The following is a 19193-nucleotide window of genomic DNA, read 5'->3' on the forward strand; positions in this document are numbered from 1 at the left end:
GCTCGGGGAATATCCGTGATTGTATCCTTGAAATCGTATGATATCCTTACCCTGGAAATATATCATTGAACATCAGTTTCTCTTGGGTGGAATTCATAGGCATTGCGTTGCGAAAGCGCATATATAATACTACTTTCTGGCGAAGGTCCTCTCACGGTCCGGGGGTCACCGAGACCAGGTAGTCACCGAGGGGACCACGTAACAGAATTAACAAACTTATCAAATATCCTTTTATCAATAATTAAAACCAACATCAGTGAGTGAGTCATTCGGTGAATGAGTGATTGAATGATTGAGTGTGAGTGAATGAGGGAGTGAGTGAGTGCTGGAGTGAATGAGCGGGTGTGTGACTGAATGAATGAAGGAATGAGAGGAGCAAACACTTCAGTCATTAGCGTTTGAACCAAACACACAGAATTTGACAAAACTTGGCCAGAAACTTCATATCTGATATATCTCACGAAGGTGTATTTAGTAAATCGGATTTCAGTAAATATGAGTGCAATTGCATTCACAATCTTCCTCGTGGAAAAGGTGTTGTTTTGCTTGGTACGTACAACTGAGGTGCAAACTATATGATGAAACACGCATGTCTGCATTGGAAGTGTAATTCGGGAGTATAAGTGTGCAAAATGTGCAATCAACAAGTTTATTGCCAAAAACGCTTCATTTCAGTAAATCGGAGTGCGATTGCATTCACAATCTTCCTCGTGATCGGATTTCAGTAAACAGGAGTGCAATTGCATTCACAATCTTCCGAGTGGAAAATGTGTTCTTTTGCCAAGTACGTACAACTCAGGTGCACACGATATGATGAAACACGCATTTCTGCATTAAAGTGTAATTCGGGACAATAAGTGTGCAAAATGTGCAAACAACAAGTTTATTGCCAAAAACGCTTCATTTCAGTAAATAGGAATGCTTTTGCATTCACAATGTTCCACAATTTGATGAAACACACGTAAGAAGAGTGATTCGGGAAAATATGGGTGCAAAATGTGCAAACAACAAGTTTATTGCCAAAAACTCTTAATTTCAGTAAATACGAGTGCTTTTGCATTCACAATGTTCCACAATTTGATGAAACACGTGTTTCAATATTTGAAGTGTGATTCGGGACAATGAGGGTGCAATTTGTGCAGACAATAAGTTTTTGGTCCAAAACGCTTCTTTTCAGGAAATAGGACTGTTTTTACATTCACAATGTTCAACTGTTTGAGGAAACACGCGTTTCAATATTAGAAGTGTGATTCGGGACAATGAGGGTGCAATTTGTGCAGACAATAAGTTTTTGCTCCAAAACCCCTCTTTTCACGACAGAGGAGGAGTTTTTGCATGAATCATTGCACACTCTGCAAAATGCGGAGACACAAAGTTTTTGGTCCAAAGCGCGACATTTCAGGGAAAGGATTGTTTTCCATTCACAATGTTCTTCGTGGAAATGACTTGTGCAAATGTAATAATTCTCGGGGAAACGTCCTGATTATAGATAAATAAATCTTTAGTCGGAGATACTCCGGGGTTAAGAATTTCTTGTCAATCGATCCAACGGTGGCTGAGAATTTTTTTTTATTTAATGCAGACACGCACACACACACACACACCCGATCGCTGAAACCTGCTTTGCACTTCGCAAGCACAGTATAAAAATTAAGCTGCGATGGCCAGGAATCGAACCCGGGTCAACTGCTTGGAAGGCAGCTATGCTCACCACTGTACCACCATCGCTCCATGAAAAGTATTCTTTTCAAATGTTAAATATTTTATTCATACAATTACCAAACTTATCAAATATCCTTTCATCAATAATTATAAACCAACATCAGCGAGTGAGTCATTCGGTCAATGAGTGAGTGAATGATTGAGTGTGAGTGAATGAGGGAGTGAGTGAGTGCTGGAGTGAATGAGTGAGTGTGTGACTGAATGAATGAAGGAATGAGAGGGGCAAACACTTCAGTCATTAGCGTTTGAACCAAACACACAGAATTTGACAAAACTTGGCCAGAAACTTCATATCTGATATATCTCACGAAGGTGTATTTAGTAAATCGGATTTCAGCAAATATGAGTGCAATTTGCATTCACAATCTTCTCGATTTCAGTAAATAGGAGTGCAATTGCATTCACAATCTTCCTCGTGGAAAATGTGTTGTTTTGCTTGGTCCGTACAACTCAGGTGCAAACTATATGATGAAACACGCATGTCTGCATTGGAAGTGTAATTCGGGACTATAAGTGTCAAAATGTGCAAACAACAAGTTTATTGCCAAAAACGCTTCATTTCAGTAAATCGGAGTGCGATTGCATTCACAATCTTCCTCGTGATCGGATTTCAGTAAACAGGAGTGTAATTGCATTCACAATCTTTTGAGTGGAAAATGTGTTGTTTTGCGAAGTACGTACAACTCAGCTGCACACGATATGATGAAACACGCATTTCTGCATTAAAGAACACGCATTCGGGACAATAAGTGTGCAAAATGTGCAAAGAACAAGTTTATTGCCAAAAACGCTTCATTTCAGTAAATAGGAATGCTTTTGCATTCACAATGTTCCACAATTTGATGAAACACGCGTAAGAAGAGTGATTCGGGAAAATATGGGTGCAAAATGTGCAAACAACAAGTTTGTTGCCAAAAACTCTTCATTTCAGTAAATAGGAGTGCTTTTGCATTCACAATGTTCCACAATTTGATGAAACACGTGTTTCAATATTTGAAGTGTGATTCGGGACAATGAGGTGCAATTTGTGCAGACAATACGTTTTTGCTCCAAAATGCTTCTTTTCACGACAGAGGAGTGCTTTTGCATGAATCATTGCACACTCTGCAAAATGTGCAGACAATACGTTTTTGCTCCAAAACGCTTCTTTTCACGACAGAGGAGGAGCTTTTGCATGAATCATTCATTGCACACTCTGCAAAATGTGGAGACAATAAGTTTTTGGTCCAAAGCGCGACATTTCAGAAAAAGGACAGTTTTCCATTCACAATGTTCTTCGTGGAAATGACTTGTGCAAATGTAATAATACTCGGGGAAACGTCCTGATTATAGATAGATAAATCTTCAGTCGGAGATGCTCCGGTGGGAAGAATTTCTTGTCAATCGATCCAACGGTAGCTGAGAAAAATTGTTTTTAAAATGCAGACGCACACACACACACAAACACCCGATCGCTGAAGCGTGCTTTGCACTTCGCGAGCACAGTATGGAAGTTAAGCTGCGATAGCCAGGAATCGAACCTGGGTCAACTGGCTTGGAAGGCAGTTATGCTCACCACTATACCACCATCGCTCCATGAAACATACTCTTTTCAAATGTTAAATATTTTATTCATACAATTGTTACATATTTATGTGAATGTATGTGAATTACCATTCAGGTCTTTGCTTATCCATGTTTAGTAGATTAAGGGTTGTTGTGGTTGGAGGGTCAGGAGCCCTTCTGAAAAAGTGTCCGGAAACGGAAGTGACCGGAAACGGAAGAAGAAAAGACACGAGGAAGAAAAGCGACGAGTATTCTTCTTCCTCGCCCCGCTCCGACGAAAGGTGGGATCGATCTTGCGCTGCGTGGAAAAGCGGCGTTCCGAAGCCCGTCTGGCGAGAGGAGTTACCGGGACGTGTACCTACCCGGTGGAGACGTCAAGTTGACGTGGGGCCGTGCATCGACCCCGCGTCTGGCACCGTTCGCGGCACCGTCTAAACAGACGCGTACGGGTCGCACGTTGGGGCCTAACACGCCTTGCAAGCGGCGTGGGGCTTTTGGCTCGCTTTACCGTACCCGCTTCGCGTGGCCACGAGGGGCTGCAGCCGCGGTGCCTGGTACGATACCTGCCCGGTGGAAACACGTCCACCCGGGGTTCGTTCAACCGCCCGAGTGCGGCGACGCCGACCAGCATCTTGGTCAGGAGGGGCCCAGAGACATTGTGAGGGGCAGAGACCAAAAGGGGGTCGTGAGTACAGAAGGGGACACACATATATAAGATGGCCATCTTAATCATATACGGAATTGATTGTGGATTGGGAATTGTTGATGGTTGTTTGTTGTTGATTGCTCGGGGAATATCCGTGATTGTATCCTTGAAATCGTATGATATCCTTACCCTGGAAATATATCATTGAACATCAGTTTCTCTTGGGTGGAATTCATAGGGATTGCGTTGCGAAAGCGCATATATAATACTACTTTCTGGCGAAGGTCCTCTCATGGTCCGGGGGTCACCGAGACCAGGTAGTCACCGAGGGCACCACGTAACAGAATTGGGGGCTCGTCCAAATTACGATTTGCGGATTCGCAATTGGGTCTACGTCCGGGATCTAAAATTGTATAAAATAATAAAATAATATTTTTATTAATTAAAATTTATTAATTAAGTATTAATTGGAAAATTTTTGGGGAAATTGGGGTAAAGTCTTGGGTGAAGGTTAACAGGTGTTAACGATAGTCACCATGGCGTTTGTGGCACAGAACTTTGTGGTAACACCGAGTGAGGCACAGTTCCGGGCGTTACTAAAGTCGGACCTCTGGAAATTGGCCAAACATTTTAACTTGGAGGTCCGAACTAATTTGAGGAAGGCAGAGTTGCAGGCCACGGTGATACAATCTATGGTGGGATTAGGAACATGGGACGAGTTAGCCTGGGAGTGGCTACCCGAAGAACCAGAAGATGTTGAGCTCCGGAAACTGGAGTTGCAATTACGGAGCCAGGAACGGATTAAAGAAGAAGAAAGGAAAGCAGAAAAGGAAAGAGCAGAAGAAGAAAGGAAAGCAGAAAAGGAAAGAGCAGAAGAAGAAAGGAAAGCAGAAAAGGAAAGAGCAGAAGAAGAAAGGAAAGCAGAAAAGGAAAGAGCAGAAGAAGAAAGGAAAGCAGAAAAGGAAAGATCAGAAGAGGAAAGGAAAGCAGAAGAGAGGAGAGAAGAGAAACAAGCAGAGGAAAGGAGAGTGGAACGAGAACTCCAGGAAAGGTTAAAAGAAGAAGAAAGGAAAGCAGAAGAGAGGAGAGAAGAGAAACAAGCAGAGGAAAGGAGAGTGGAACGAGAACTCCAGGAAAGGTTAAAAGAAGAAGAAAGGAAAGCAGAAGCGAGGAGAGAAGAGAAACAAGCAGAGGAAAGGAGAGTGGAACGAGAACTCCAGGAAAGGTTAGAAGGGAGAAAAGCAGAGGAGAGAAAAGCGGAAAGGGAATTAAAGGAACGTGACATGGAGCTTCAGCAAGAAATCAAATTCAAGGAGCTGGAGTTAATGAGAGAACGGGGAGAGGCACCACCCTTGCTGACGGGGTCGACACCTAACCAGAAAACCTGGGATGTGGGCAGACATGTGAGGCTGGTTCCACCGTTCAGTGAAAAGGAAGTCGCGAAATTTTTTCCACACTTTGAGAAAGTGGCTCGACAATTAAACTGGCCGGAGGAGGCCTGGACCATACTCGTGCAAAGTGTGCTGGTGGGGAAAGCTCAGGAAATTTATTCGGCGCTACCAATGGACCAATGTGCAGATTATGAGGTACTGAAGAAGCACATCCTCAAAGCCTATGAGTTGGTTCTGGAAGCTTACAGGCAAAAATTCAGGAATGCCAGGAAGAGGGAGAGTGAGACCCATGTGGAGTTTGCCAGAGTGAAAGAAAACATGTTTGATCGGTGGTGTGAGTCAAAAGGAGTCGGGAAAGACTTCGAAACATTGCGGGACTTCATCCTGGTGGAGGAATTCCAGCAGTGTGTCCACGAGGACATCAAAGTGTACCTGCAGGAAAAGAAAGTACCAAAGTTGTGGGACGCAGCCACCATGGCAGATGATTATGCCTTAACCCACCGAATAGGGGTCCACAAACCTAACTCCTCGCCTAGACTTCAGCAGGGGAGTTATGGAACACCCGGTGCGGAGAACGACCTTACATGGCGGCGGCCTCGAGATGATTATGGGGACAACTATGATACCCCAACTGTTAGAAATCCGAGGGCTACGGGCCCAAGACAAACTTATTTTTCGGGGGGCTCAAGGCCGACCCCGAGGTTCTCCCCCGGGCCTACTTGTGCTTTTTGCCATAAAACTGGACACTTGATGTCCCAATGTTACCTCCGGAAAAGGGAGAACCCGGAACGGAATCAGTCTAGTGCGACTCCGAATGCACTGGCAAGTGTGAGAAATCATTCTTGGAGAGCAGAGCTGGGGGAAGATTCCCCTGTCAAAGGTACGGCGTCCCGGGAGAACCTTGTTCAGGAGGGCTACAAACATTTCATTTCAGAGGGGTTCGTGTCGCTGGATGGCGACCCGAGTAACCAGAAGCCAGTTAGGGTATTGAGGGACACAGGAGCCCACCAATCGTTGATGCTGGAGGGCATTTTGCCATTGTCGGAGAAGACGGCAACTGGGGTTAGTGTGCTTTTACAGGGGGTCGGGGGCTATGTTAAAGCTCCGCTTCATGTCATCCAGTTGAGTTCTGAGTTGGTATCCGGGCCGGTCACCGTAGGCTTACAAGCCACCCTTCCTGTGGAGGGAATCTCTTTTATTATCGGGAATGATTTGGCCGGGGGGCGAGTTTCGGGTAATCCAATAATGGTGGACAAGCCCAGTAAGAAAAATAACACCACTCGGTTAGAGATGGAGATTCCGGGTATCTTTCCATCCTGTGCAGTGACTCGGGCTATGGGTAGAAAGCACGCGGAAGAGAAGGAGGAAGAAAGAGAGGGGGAGTTGGAACCCTTAGAGGTACGGGAAGACAACTCGGAAAAGGGAAATAACCAGGGGAGGGATTCCCAGGAATTTCGAGAAATGGTAGCGTCTGGAACGCAAGGGGACGTGGAGTGTCCGTCGGAGACCGCGGAGAACGAAGTGGAGCAAACCGTGCTGGTCCGAAGGAGACTAGTGGAAGAACAACACGAAGACTCGGAGATCCAGAGGTTAATTGAGAAAGCCGTTACGGAAGAAGAGGCTACGAAGATACCTGTGGGGTATTTCATGAAGGGGGAAACCCTAATGAGGAAATGGAGGCCCCCGGAGGTGCCCGCAGACGATGAGTGGAAAGTTCACTATCAGATTGTGGTGCCACCGCTGTACCGGAAGGAGATCTTGAGTTTGGCACATGAGACCCCTTGGGCCGGGCACCTGGGAGTGAACAAGACCTGTGACAGGATATTGGTACATTTTTTCTGGCCGGGACTGCGACGGGATGTGGCGGAGTTCTGCAAGCCCTGCCATTCTTGTCAGCTGGTGGGAAAGCCGAATCAAAAAATCCCACCCGCCCCGTTAAAGCCAATTCCAGCTTTTGAAGAGCCATTCAGCCGAGTCATTGTGGACTGTGTGGGCCCTTTACCCAAAACCAAAGCTGGACATCAATACTTACTGACCATCATGTGCACGTCCACCAGGTTCCCCGAGGCAGTGCCTCTGAGGAAAATAACGGCGGCAGTTATTGCAAAGGCCTTGATTAAATTTTTCACTTGGGTTGGTCTACCTAAGATCATCCAATCGGATCAGGGGTCCAATTTCATGTCCACACTGTTCCAGCAAGTGGTACACCTGTTGGGGGTGGAACAAGTAAGATCCAGCGCCTACCATCCCGAGAGCCAAGGGGCCCTGGAAAGGTTTCACCAGACTTTAAAGAATATGATCCGAACGTATTGTTTTGAATGTGCCAAGGATTGGGATGAAGGGATACCCCTATTGTTGTTTGCGGCGAGGGAGTCCGTGCAGGATTCCTTGGGATTCAGTCCGTTTGAACTGGTGTTTGGACACGCAGTGCGGGGACCGTTGAAATTGGTGAAAGAACAGTGGTTACTACAGGAGTCCCGGACACCGATGGTGGAGTATGTGTCCACAGTGAAACACCGATTGGCAAAGGCGTGTGAGGTGGCACGACGGAACTTGAGAAGGGCCCAGGGGAAAATGAAGGAGAGACATGACAAGACCTCGCAGATAAGGAATTTCAGTCCTCAGGACCGGGTGTTAGTATTGCTGCCCGTTCCAGGTCAGCCCCTCCAGGCTAGATATTTCGGTCCTTATGCAGTGGAGGAGAGGGTGAATGAGACAGACTACGTGGTGACCACTCCCGACCGACGAAAAAAGCGACAGTTGTGTCATGTCAACCGACTGAAGAAATATCATGAGAGGGAACCGGTGGAAGACGTAGTTCCTGTCTCACCAGTCGTACCGGTGAAAATGGATGGAAACGCCGGTGTGAAGTTTGATAACTTGGATGACCAGGCCTGCCCCAAATTGACGAACACCGAAGTGTTGAGTCATTTGGATGAGAAGTTAGGTCATTTAACAAGGGAACAGCAAGGACAACTGTCCAGCCTAATGTTCGAATTTAAACATTTGTTCACAGATGTACCTGGTCGTACGGACTTAGTATATCATGATATCGAGGTGGGGGAGGCCACTCCAGTGAAACAACACCCCTATCGGATGAACCCGGTGAAGATGGAGTATCTTCGGAAGGAGATGCAATATATGTTGGACAATGACATCATCGAACCAAGCAACAGTGAATGGAGCTCCCCATGTGTGTTGGTTCCGAAACCCGATGGCAGCTTCCGGTGTTGTACAGATTTAAAACGGGTGAATGCAGTGACCAAGACCGACTCCTATCCGCTCCCGAGGATTGACGACTGTATTGATCGAATAGGCCCAGCTAAATTTGTTACCAAATTTGACTTGCTGAAAGGGTATTGGCAGATCCCTCTTACCGACAGAGCCAAAGAAATCTCAGCTTTGGTCACTCCGAATGGGTTATATCAGTACAAGGTCCTCCCTTTTGGGTTGAAGAACGGGCCGGCTACATTTCAACGACTGATTAATAGGCTCATTGCAGACCTGGAGGGGGTGGAGGCATATCTGGATGATGTAATCATCCACACCATGACCATGGAAGACCACATTAAGCAAATCCATGCATTTTTTCAGACGAAGTCCGAGGCAGGTCTGACCATCAACTTAGCCAAGAGTGAATTTGTAAGAGCACAGGTAGTGTTCCTCGGCCATGTAGTAGGGCAGGGTCAAGTACAACCAGTGACCGCCAAGGTAGAAGCTATCGATCGCTTCCAAGTCCCAAAGGGGAAGAAAGAGCTGATGAGATTCTTAGGTATGGCGGGGTGGTACCGGCGGTTCTGTAAGAATTTTTCGGATGTGGTAGCCCCTTTAACGAGTTTGTTGAGAAAGGAGACCCCATTCGTTTGGGATGGCAAATGTCAGGTGGCCTTTGCCCATGTCAAAGCGATACTAATGAGCTCTCCGGTCCTAACCGCTCCGGACTTTCAGGCACCTTTCAAGTTGGCCGTAGATGCAAGCGATGTGGGGGCTGGAGCGGTCTTGTTACAGGAAGATGAGGATGGGGTGGACCACCCCGTGTGCTACTACTCCAAAAAGTTCAATAAACATCAGGCAAATTATGCCACCGTGGAGAAAGAGACCCTGGCTCTCCTGCTAGGGCTTCAACATTATGAGGTGTATTTAGGAATCACGTCCTTTCCCATAAAGGTCTTTACGGATCACAACCCCTTAACCTTCATTCAAAGAATGAAAAATAAAAATCAGAGGTTGATGAGATGGAGTTTGGCTTTGCAGGGGTTCAACTTGGAAATTGAACATGTACGGGGCCGGGACAATGTCGTGGCGGACGCTTTGTCCAGATTGAGTTAATCTGGGGGGGGGGGGGGGTTGAGTTATCTGGTTGGTTTCTCCAAATTGGCCGGCAAAGAAAGTTTTCGCTGGGTTCGAACTTTCTTTCTTGAAGGGGGGGAGTGTTACATATTTATGTGAATGTATGTGAATTACCATTCAGGTCTTTGCTTATCCATGTTTAGTAGATTAAGGGTTGTTGTGGTTGGAGGGTCAGGAGCCCTTCTGAAAAAGTGTCCGGAAACGGAAGTGACCGGAAACGGAAGAAGAAAAGACATGAGGAAGAAAAGCGACGAGTATTCTTCTTCCTCGCCCCGCTCCGACGAAAGGTGGGATCGACCTTGCGCTGCGTGGAAAAGCGGCGTTCCGAAGCCCGTCTGGCGAGAGGAGTTACAGGGACGTGTACCTACCCGGTGGAGACGTCAAGTTGACGTGGGGCCGTGCATCGACCCCGCGTCTGGCACCGTTCGCGGCACCGTCTAAACAGACGCGTACGGGTCGCACGTTGGGGCCTAACACGCCTTGCAAGCGGCGTGGGGCTTTTGGCTCGCTTTACCGTACCCGCTTCGCGTGGCCACGAGGGGCTGCAGCCGCGGTGCCTGGTACGATACCTGCCCGGTGGAAACACGTCCACCCGGGGTTCGTTCAACCGCCCGAGTGCGGCGACGCCGACCAGCATCTTGGTCAGGAGGGGCCCAGAGACATTGTGAGGGGCAGAGACCAAAAGGGGGTCGTGAGTACAGAAGGGGACACACATATATAAGATGGCCATCTTAATCATATACGGAATTGATTGTGGATTGGGAATTGTTGATGGTTGTTTGTTGTTGATTGCTCGGGGAATATCCGTGATTGTATCCTTGAAATCGTATGATATCCTTACCCTGGAAATATATCATTGAACATCAGTTTCTCTTGGGTGGAATTCATAGGCATTGCGTTGCGAAAGCGCATATATAATACTACTTTCTGGCGAAGGTCCTCTCACGGTCCGGGGGTCACCGAGACCAGGTAGTCACCGAGGGGACCACGTAACAGAATTAACAAACTTATCAAATATCCTTTTATCAATAATTAAAACCAACATCAGTGAGTGAGTCATTCGGTGAATGAGTGATTGAATGATTGAGTGTGAGTGAATGAGGGAGTGAGTGAGTGCTGGAGTGAATGAGCGGGTGTGTGACTGAATGAATGAAGGAATGAGAGGAGCAAACACTTCAGTCATTAGCGTTTGAACCAAACACACAGAATTTGACAAAACTTGGCCAGAAACTTCATATCTGATATATCTCACGAAGTTGTATTTAGTAAATCGGATTTCAGTAAATATGAGTGCAATTGCATTCACAATCTTCCTCGTGGAAAAGGTGTTGTTTTGCTTGGTACGTACAACTGAGGTGCAAACTATATGATGAAACACGCATGTCTGCATTGGAAGTGTAATTCGGGAGTATAAGTGTGCAAAATGTGCAATCAACAAGTTTATTGCCAAAAACGCTTCATTTCAGTAAATCGGAGTGCGATTGCATTCACAATCTTCCTCGTGATCGGATTTCAGTAAACAGGAGTGCAATTGCATTCACAATCTTCCGAGTGGAAAATGTGTTCTTTTGCCAAGTACGTACAACTCAGGTGCACACGATATGATGAAACACGCATTTCTGCATTAAAGTGTAATTCGGGACAATAAGTGTGCAAAATGTGCAAACAACAAGTTTATTGCCAAAAACGCTTCATTTCAGTAAATAGGAATGCTTTTGCATTCACAATGTTCCACAATTTGATGAAACACACGTAAGAAGAGTGATTCGGGAAAATATGGGTGCAAAATGTGCAAACAACAAGTTTATTGCCAAAAACTCTTAATTTCAGTAAATACGAGTGCTTTTGCATTCACAATGTTCCACAATTTGATGAAACACGTGTTTCAATATTTGAAGTGTGATTCGGGACAATGAGGGTGCAATTTGTGCAGACAATAAGTTTTTGGTCCAAAACGCTTCTTTTCAGGAAATAGGACTGTTTTTACATTCACAATGTTCAACTGTTTGAGGAAACACGCGTTTCAATATTAGAAGTGTGATTCGGGACAATGAGGGTGCAATTTGTGCAGACAATAAGTTTTTGCTCCAAAACGCCTCTTTTCACGACAGAGGAGGAGTTTTTGTATGAATCATTGCACACTCTGCAAAATGCGGAGACACAAAGTTTTTGGTCCAAAGCGCGACATTTCAGGGAAAGGACTGTTTTCCATTCACAATGTTCTTCGTGGAAATGACTTGTGCAAATGTAATAATTCTCGGGGAAACGTCCTGATTATAGATAAATAAATCTTTAGTCGGAGATACTCCGGTGTTAAGAATTTCTTGTCAATCGATCCAACGGTGGCTGAGAATTTTTTTTTTTTTAATGCAGACACGCACACACACACACACACACACACACACACACACACACACACACACACACACACACACACACACCCGATCGCTGAAACCTGCTTTGCACTTCGCAAGCACAGTATAAAAATTAAGCTGCGATGGCCAGGAATCGAACCCGGGTCAACTGCTTGGAAGGCAGCTATGCTCACCACTATACCACCATCGCTCCATGAAAAGTATTCTTTTCAAATGTTAAATATTTTATTCATACAATTACCAAACTTATCAAATATCCTTTCATCAATAATTATAAACCAACATCAGTGAGTGAGTCATTCGGTCAATGAGTGAGTGAATGATTGAGTGTGAGTGAATGAGGGAGTGAGTGAGTGCTGGAGTGAATGAGTGAGTGTGTGACTGAATGAATGAAGGAATGAGAGGGGCAAACACTTCAGTCATTAGCGTTTGAACCAAACACACAGAATTTGACAAAACTTGGCCAGAAACTTCATATCTGATATATCTCACGAAGGTGTATTTAGTAAATCGGATTTCAGTAAATATGAGTGCAATTTCATTCACAATCTTCTCGATTTCAGTAAATAGGAGTGCAATTGCATTCACAATCTTCCTCGTGGAAAATGTGTTGTTTTGCTTGGTACGTACAACTCAGGTGCAAACTATATGATGAAACACGCATGTCTGCATTGGAAGTGTAATTCGGGACTATAAGTGTCAAAATGTGCAATTTTTTCCCCTTGCCTTCCACCTTTTGCCCTGTTCAAGTGACTCGTGGTCGTCGCTCTAGGCTTCCTCTCCCCATTGGTATTTTTGTGAATATAAGATTGTTCTTCACAGTTCTGTTTAAATATGTTTCAACTATTCCCCTTCCCCTTCAGTGTTTTATTCAGTGGTTTATTACAACACGCTGTTTTTCTTCTTATTTAAAAGACTCCTTTCAATTTCCTCTTCAACTCATTCCATTTCAAAAAAATATTCAATCTCTTATGATTCCAAATCACTCCATGCTCTAAATTCTCATTCATTCCATCCCTCCTCCATCGTTCTTAAACGAATCGCTAACTTGAAAATCACAACAAACCCAATTTGTTATATATGTTCATCTTTCATAAATCATCCACTTTCTAAACTCCCCCCTTGCCCCTCCCCTTCAAATCTCCCCCCCAACCATCCCTCCCAAATTCTCCCTCCTCCCACCTCCTTCTCAAAGCTGCCTCCTCCCCACTTCGTCTCCCTTCTATGTCATACCTCCACCTCCCCCAACCTTCTACTTTCCTCTGCCCCCCCTCAAACAAACTCTCACTGTGCCTCATTCCATCACCATCAAACCTTTCGTCCTCCTCATCCTTCCCTTTCTTGTAACTCTTCTGTAATCTCTGACACACTATCAACTGCTCTTCCTACATCCCCCTCTCACCCTTCATCTGACCCTACCCCTCCCCTCCCCTGTCCTGCACCCGATGCTCCCCCTCTCTCCTCACTAACGGTATGGACCTCAAACATCCGGGGCCTTCGCTCAAACCTGATTGATCTCTCCATTCAGGTTGCTTCTGAAAATCCAGACTTGATCTGCTTAACAGAAACTATCCTCCTTCAAGATGTCTCTGATTCCTTAATATCTCTTCCTGGTTACTCCCTCCTCCGGTACGATAGACCTGAGCCTCGTCCTGGTGGTGGGGTGGCTATCTTTATCAAAAACTCTCTTCCTCACTCTCCCTGCACTGCCCTCTCTCCACCCCACCCACAGGAGTACCTCTGGCTACGGCTTCCTCTCCGCTCCCACCTCTTGTTCATATGTGTTCTGTACCGTCCTCCAAACAGTGATGACTCCATTTACATTTCTCTGTCGGACAACATGGACCAACTTCTATCAACTCATCCAAACTCTCTCTTCCTCATATGTGGCGACTTCAACTGTCATCATGCCAGCTGGCTGGGTGTGGGTTCATCTCTCACCAGCCATGGCACCTCAGCAAAGGACTTCTGCGACTCATTGGGACTGACACAATCTGTCAATTTCCCGACCCGGATCTCAGTCAATGGAGTATCTTCTCTTCTGGACTTAGTTATGACTAACTTCCCTGCAAATGTCTGCTGCTCTTCTTCTGCTCCAATCGGTTCTTCTGATCATGTGCTTGTTAAAGTGGACATCTCTCTGGCCATTCTCAGAGAGCCTCCTCAGCGTCGACGAGTCTGGCATGTCACTCAGGCCGACTGGCACGGTATGCAAGCAGCCATCAATCAACTGGACTGGTCTCCCATCTCTAATGCCTCTGACATCAATTCTTCCTGGGAATTCTTCCAAAGCAAACTGCTCTCTCTCATGCACAGATTTATCCCATCTCGTCTTCAGTTGTCTTACCCTTCCTCCCGTCCATGGTACACTGAATCTTGTGGTGAGGCAGTTGCCCTGAAACAACTTGCCTTTGCATCTTGGAAGGCAAATCCAACTGAAGGCAATCTCAGTTCCTTCCACCAAGCTCGAAACAACTGTGTTTCTACCCTCAGGAGTGCCAGGAAGCACTATCTCTCCACACTCAAGATTGAACTCTCAAACCTGTCTCCTTCCTCCAAATCCTGGTGGCATCTGGTCAAATCCGTTTCTGGTGTTTGTTCCCCCTCCATCCCCTCCTTTACCTCAAATGGCTACACAGTTGACACCGCACATGACAAAGCCGAATGCCTCAACTCTGTGTTTGCCTCAAAATCTTGTGTCCCAAAGCCATCTCTCTCTGTTCCCACCTTTCCCAGTCGAACCCAACTGCTCCTGGACTCTGTGTCCTTCTCTCCTGACAAGGTGGAGAAGTTTTTATCAAACCTCGACTCTGATTCTGCAACTGGACCAGATGGCATCAGCCCTCGGGTCCTAAAATCCTGCTCTGCCGCTCTATCTCACCCTCTCTCTGTTCTTTTCACCCTCTCTTTTGCTCAAGGTAATCTGCCAGCAACTTGGAAATCAGCAAACATCACCGCTTTACACAAAAAAGGTGCAAAAACAGATCCTTGCAACTACAGACCAATCAGCCTGCTCCAAATTATCAGCAAAGTCATGGAATCCATCATTGCTTCAGATATCAAATCCTTCCTCTTCTCCAATGGCTTGATCTCTGATCATCAATTTGGATTCAGACCAGGTCATTCTACTCTGGACATGTTGCTTCTGCTGTCTCAACAATGGATGGAGGTCCTCAATGCCAAACAGGAAATCAGAGCTGTCTCACTTGACATGTCACGTGCCTTCGATACGGTCTGGCACCCAGCTCTGCTCACCAAACTCACCTCCTATGGTATTCAGGGAAATCTCCCCTCATGGCTTGCAGATTTCCTCTCTGGTCGTAGGCAACGTGTGGCCCTGAATGGATTTCTCTCATCTTCCCTGCCTGTTCTGGCTGGAGTTCCCCAAGGTAGTGTTCTGGGCCCTGTGCTATTTCTGGTCCTCATCAATGATCTCTCCGACTCTCTGGAAAATCCTCTCTATCTCTTTGCTGATGACTCCACTATCTGCCGCTCCATTCCTCATCCCTCAGATCGGCAGTCTGCAGCCTCCTCACTCTCTGCAGACCTGGACAAAATCACAGACTGGTCAAACAAGTGGAACATGTCTTTCAATCCTGACAAATCTCACACTCTTACAATGTCTCTCCGAAAGGACCGACTGGACAACCCTCCCATCTACTTTCTCAACAATCCTCTCCAAGAAGTTCTGTCGCTCAAGCTTTTGGGTCTCACTATCTGCCATGATCTTTCTTGGGAAAACCACATTTCCAAGCTGGCCTTCAAAGCCAGTCGCCGACTGGGCATCCTCCGTCGTGCGAAGTCCTTCCTTGGCACACCTGAGCTCCTCACCACATACAAGGCTTTCATCCGCAGCTCAATGGAATACTGTTCCCCCCTCTGGGCTGGTGCTCCTGCCTCACACCTTGCTCGGCTTCACGCTGTTGAGGCCAAAGCTTTCAGAATCATTGGAATCTCCTGCGATGTAGTCAACTCCGAGGGCCTTTCACTCACTCACCGCAGGCAGGTTGGTGGTCTTTCTGTCTTCTACCGACTCCTCTCCGGCCTTGCTCCCCCAGCTCTCTCTGTGCTCTGTCCCCCCAATATTCCTTCAGGTCGCACAAGATCTGCCTGCAACCCTCTTATGGTTAAACTGCCAAAGTCTAGGCTCTCTGCTCACCTTCACTCTTTCATTCCCCTTTTCTCCCGCCTCTGGAACAAACTCCCCCACTCCCTTCAATCCCACTCCTCCCTCCAGGTCTTTAAAACAGCTGTTCACCACCATATCTTATCTTCCCCCATCGAAAACCTTGATCTTTTCTACCCCCGGTAATTCACCCCAGAGTCCTTGCAGTGGTCATATGTTTTATTCCTCTCCCACCTCCCCCCAAGTCCTCCCGATGTCCCTGCTCTCAAATGTTGTGTTTGTGTCCTTCCCCCTCTCTCCCCATCTTGTCTGCCGCTCCCCTTGTTTTTTGTGTTTTGTGTGTCGGTTTGTCTTTTTGTGTGATTAATGTTAGCTCTTTCACGAGCCTCGATCTTGTATACAAAAAAAAGAAAACAACAAAAAAAAAACAACAAGTTTAATGCCAAAAACGCTTCATTTCAGTAAATCGGAGTGCGATTGCATTCACAATCTTCCTCGTGATCGGATTTCAGTAAACAGGAGTGTAATTGCATTCACAATCTTTTGAGTGGAAAATGTGTTGTTTTGCGAAGTACGTACAACTCAGGTGCACACGATATGATGAAACAGGCATTTCTGCATTAAAGTGTAATTCGGGACAATAAGTGTGCAAAATGTGCAAACAACAAGTTTATTGCCAAAAACGCTTCATTTCAGTAAATAGGAATGCTTTTGCATTCACAATGTTCCACAATTTGATGAAACACGCGTAAGAAGAGTGATTCGGGAAAATATGGGTGCAAAATGTGCAAACAACAAGTTTGTTGCCAAAAACTCTTCATTTCAGTAAATAGGAGTTCTTTTGCATTCACAATGTTCCACAATTTGATGAAACACGTGTTTCAATATTTGAAGTGTGATTCGGTACAATGAGGTGCAATTTGTGCAGACAATACGTTTTTGCTCCAAAACGCTTCTCTTCACGACAGAGGAGGAGCTTTTGCATGAATCATTGCACACTCTGCAAAATGTGGAGACAATAATTTTTTGGTCCAAAGCCCGACATTTCAGAAAAAGGACAGTTTTCCATTCACAATGTTCTTCGTGGAAATGACTTGTGCAAATGTAATAATACTCGGGGAAACGTCCTGATTATAGATAAATAAATCTTCAGTCGGAGATGCTTCGGTGGGAAGAATTTCTTGTCAATCGATCCAACGGTAGCTGAGAAAAATTGTTTTTAAAATGCAGACGCACACACACACAAACACCCGATCGCTGAAACCTGCTTTGCACTTCGCAAGCACAGTATGAAAATTAAGCTGCGATGGCCAGGAATCGAGCCCAGGTCAACTGCTTGGTAAGGAAGCTATGCTCACCACTATACCACCATCGCTCCACGAAGCAGATTCTTTTCAAATGTTTAATATTTTATTCATACAATTAACAAACTTCTCAAATATCCTTTCATCAATAATTATAAACCAACATCAGCGAGTGAGTCATTCGGTCAATGAGTGAGTGAATGATTGAGTGTGAGTGAATGAGGGAGTGAGTGAGTGCTGGAGTGAATGAGTGAGTGTGTGACTGAATGAATGAAGGAATGAGAGGGGCAAACACTTCAGTCATTAGCGTTTGAACCAAACACACAGAATTTGACAAAACTTGGCCAGAAACTTCATATCTGATATATCTCACGAAGGTGTATTTAGTAAATCGGATTTCAGCAAATATGAGTGCAATTGCATTCACAATCTTCCTCGTGGAAAATGTGTTGTTTTGCTTGGTACGTACAACTCGGGTGCAAACTATATGATGAAACACGCATGTCTGCATTGGAAGTGTAATTCGGGACTATAAGTGTCAAAATGTGCAAACAACAATTTATTGCCAAAAACGCTTCATTTCAGTAAATCGGAGTGCTATTGCATTCACAATCTTCCTCGTGATCGGATTTCAGTAAACAGGAGTGTAATTGCATTCACAATCTTCCGAGTGGAAAATGTGTTGTTTTGCGAAGTACGTACAACTCAGGTGCACACGATATGATGAAACACGCATTTCTGCATTAAAGTGTAATTCGGGACAATAAGTGTGCAAAATGTGCAAACAACAACTTTATTGCAAAAAACGCTTCATTTCAGTAAATAGGAATGCTTTTGCATTCAAAATGTTCCACAATTTGATGAAACACACGTAAGAAGAGTGATTCGGGAAAATATGGGTGCAAAATGTGCAAACAACAAGTTTATTGCCAAAAACTCTTCATTTCAGTAAATAGGAGTGCTTTTGCATTCACAATGTTCCACAATTTGATGAAACACGTGTTTCAATATTTGAAGTGTGATTCAGGAAAATGAGGGTGCAATTTGTGCAGACAATAGGTTTTTGCTCCAAAACGCTTCTTTTCACGACAGAGGAGTGCTTTTGCATGAATCATTGCACACTCTGCAAAATGTGCAGACAATAAGTTTTTGGTCCAAAGCGCGACATTTCAGGTAAAAAGGACTGTTTTTCCATTCACAATGTTCTTCGTGGAAATGACGTGTGCAAATGTCATAATTCTCGTGGAAACGTCATGATTATAGATAAATAAATCTTCAGTCGGAGATACTCCGGTGGGAAGAATTTCTTGTCAATCGATCCAACGGTGGATGAGAAAAAAAAGATTGAAATGCAGACACGCACTCTGCAGGAGCACACACACACACCCGATCGCTGAAACCTGCTTTGCACTTCGCGAGCACACTATAGAAATTAAGCTGCGATGGCCAGGAATCGAACCAGGGTCAACTGCTTGGAAAGCAGCTATGCTCACCGTTATACCACCATCGCTCCCTGAAACATATTATTTTCAAATGTTAAATATTTTATTCATACAATTAACAAACTTATCAAAACTCCTTTCATCAATAATTTTCAACCAACATCAGTGAGTGAGTCATTCGGTGAATGAGTGAGTGAATGATTGAGTGTGAGTGAATGAGGGAGTGAGTGAGTGCTGGAGTGAATGAGTGAGTGTGTGACTGAATGAATGAAGGAATGAGAGGGGCAAACAC

The 19193-nt window shown here is 45.3% G+C and overlaps 4 non-coding genes across 4 annotated transcripts; all 4 read right to left on the bottom strand.

Annotated features, from left to right (window-relative positions):
- Nucleotides 1–1656: 1656 nt before the first annotated feature.
- TRNAG-UCC (transfer RNA glycine (anticodon UCC)) lies at nucleotides 1657–1728 on the bottom strand. Its single transcript has one exon. It is a non-coding gene; the product is annotated as a tRNA-Gly (tRNA).
- Nucleotides 1729–3221: 1493 nt separating this feature from the next.
- Nucleotides 3222–3294, bottom strand: TRNAG-UCC (transfer RNA glycine (anticodon UCC)). The gene has a single exon. It is a non-coding gene; the product is annotated as a tRNA-Gly (tRNA).
- An 8853-nt stretch (nucleotides 3295–12147) lies between these two features.
- Nucleotides 12148–12219, bottom strand: TRNAG-UCC (transfer RNA glycine (anticodon UCC)). The gene has a single exon. It is a non-coding gene; the product is annotated as a tRNA-Gly (tRNA).
- A 6678-nt stretch (nucleotides 12220–18897) lies between these two features.
- TRNAG-UCC (transfer RNA glycine (anticodon UCC)) lies at nucleotides 18898–18969 on the bottom strand. The gene has a single exon. It is a non-coding gene; the product is annotated as a tRNA-Gly (tRNA).
- Between the last annotated feature and the right edge of the window lie 224 nt (nucleotides 18970–19193).

This window comes from Myxine glutinosa, chromosome 1, assembly GCF_964187855.1.
Source record: "Myxine glutinosa chromosome 1, kmMyxGlut1.1, whole genome shotgun sequence".
Classification (NCBI taxonomy): Eukaryota; Metazoa; Chordata; class Myxini; order Myxiniformes; family Myxinidae; genus Myxine; species Myxine glutinosa.